Source organism: Salmo salar, chromosome ssa09 (assembly GCF_905237065.1).
Source record: "Salmo salar chromosome ssa09, Ssal_v3.1, whole genome shotgun sequence".
NCBI classification, from domain to species: Eukaryota; Metazoa; Chordata; class Actinopteri; order Salmoniformes; family Salmonidae; genus Salmo; species Salmo salar.
The window spans coordinates 25,770,137-25,772,355 of record NC_059450.1 but is presented as its reverse complement, the minus strand read 5'-3'; the positions used below and the strand labels follow the sequence as shown (position 1 = coordinate 25,772,355).

Here is a 2,219-nt window from a genome sequence, read left to right as displayed (position 1 = left end):
AGCACTAAATAAACTTCAGTTAGTGCTAAATACGGCTGCTAGAATCCTGACTAGAACCAAAAAATGTGATCATATTACTCCAGTGCTAGCCTCCCTACACTACATTTTGACTCACCAGTCAGTAGAGGATAGTTCCCTTCTTGTGGTGAGGACAGTGTGTGAGATGTATTGCCCAGAAGGTAACAGCTTTTATACTTTGCATGTATGGTGGTTGTTGTATAATATGTACAATACAGTTTAACCAATCATGTTGTGATCTATAAATGCTCATACAGTTTTATGTGGAAAGCTTATGAACTATAGTTGACAAAATTATACTATATTTAAGTCATACATTTAAAATAAGAATTGAAATTATTTTGCTGTATGTACACTTTGCTGTCAAATACTGCTATTGTTTTGTTTCTGTTTTAACAGTCTTATTACATAACACAAAAAAATACAGGTGGATATTTCATTGTACTTTTCAAGTGACCAAATATATTGATTAAATGCTATCATTGAGTAAAATGTAAACAATTCTAGAAAAGTAGAATTGCAAATATGCAAATATGAAATACCGGGGTAAAGCCAGTTTCAGGTTGGATATTCGCCGGCTATTCGCCTGTAGTTTTCCTTACCTCCACCAACAGCAGTTAGGGACCGTCAACATAGGGACAAATCAAATTCTTCAAATTTCAATAGCTCTTTAACCATTACTCCTAACACTTTCAAAACTGGCTGTAGCTAACCAGATGGCATAGATACACATTGCACAGCCATTAGTTTGTCCATTTTCATCTCACATGGTTTTACATGAATTTGTCTAAAAGTAGAATTTCAATAGCTCCTTGATCATATGACCTAATATGACTACCCTTCTATATTGCACACTCTTGTTTGTGTACCGTAAAATCACACAGTGCAATGTACATTTTTCATAGTTTCAAATTTGTAATAGCTCCTTGGTCATGTCAATTACACACCTAAGAAGCATGCAGTGGATATACACCCATATTGCATAACCTCTAGTCATGTATCTTCTATATTGTTGTACATTAATATTAGTTTGACAATTAGGGGGTTCAGTCCAGTGTTGTGTTTTTTCTTTAATATTTATCTACAATAATTGGTAGTTCTAAGTACTTATTTTCCCTGTTTTTTATTTGTCCACAGTATTTAACAGTGGTACACAATAGGAGAGAGACAGATAATATTTCCTTTCGTCGTTAATATCAACCATAAAGGAAAAGGGCAAAGTACGAGAATCATGCTATTAATTGTCCAAAGCAGGGATGGAGAGTGAGCTGGTGAGGTAGGCTGCAGTGGGTTTGCTGGTCAATACATATACTGAACATGTAACCACAGTAATGGTGGCCAGTAAATCAATGAATAAAAATGTAATATTGACAAATTAAACAGAAATTGTAGACCTTTAATCTTTTCCAACATGTCAGACACTTAAATTCAATTAAGTATGAAGCATTTCACAGTGTTAACTTTCTCTTTATCCCTGGTTGATGTACATTTCAGAGCCTCTTCAGTGTGGATGGGGTATAGCATACATGTTCAACAACAAAGACTGCACTTCCAGTTTGTGTTCTTTACTCTGTTGAACTCTTTTGTCTTCATTTCTAGGCACAGCACATGGAACCACCGTTGGCATGCAAAATATTCAATCAAAACAAAACATAACACGTTACAAATAATATCAAATATCAATGCAGTATGACGAATGACAAATTAGCCATCCATTGTGTTATATCATAAATTGTCTTACATGCTGTCACTGTTGTCAAAAGATAATAAGCATGTTAAATAAGGTTACTAACCCAGTCAGTCTTTGGGCCACATCCAGGTTCTTTATCAGTGGCACACATGAAGCACTTGTTGGCTTTGATGAACTCTGAAATCATAGGCTTGAACTGAACATATGGCTGTCCCACACAACTACATAAAAATAAAGAATTTACATTTACTTTGAATTAAATGTCATTACATACCAGACATTTTTAGTATATCCTCAGCCATTTCTTTTCGCAGTTGCTCCATGTGTTTTTGAAGGTTCCATATCAGTTTTGGAGGGGATGTTGGGGAAGTTCTGTGCAACTTCCTTGGCCATCTAAACCCAAAAATGTAATTGGGTTTTTGACCTAATTGTCACATAACAGCTAACCATTCATTATTGAAAATATAACTATCAAACCTGCATTACAAAGACCCCGCAGCTGAAGGTGTCC

The 2,219-nt window shown here is 35.2% G+C and overlaps 1 long non-coding RNA gene across 1 annotated transcript; it reads right to left on the bottom strand.

The window, feature by feature from the left end:
• Positions 1-1,177: 1,177 nt before the first annotated feature.
• On the bottom strand, positions 1,178-2,219 carry LOC106611085 (uncharacterized). Its single transcript, XR_001330053.2, has 3 exons — positions 2,186-2,219; positions 1,812-2,101; positions 1,178-1,613 (listed from the first exon to the last, which is right to left on the bottom strand). It is a non-coding gene; the product is annotated as an uncharacterized lncRNA (long non-coding RNA).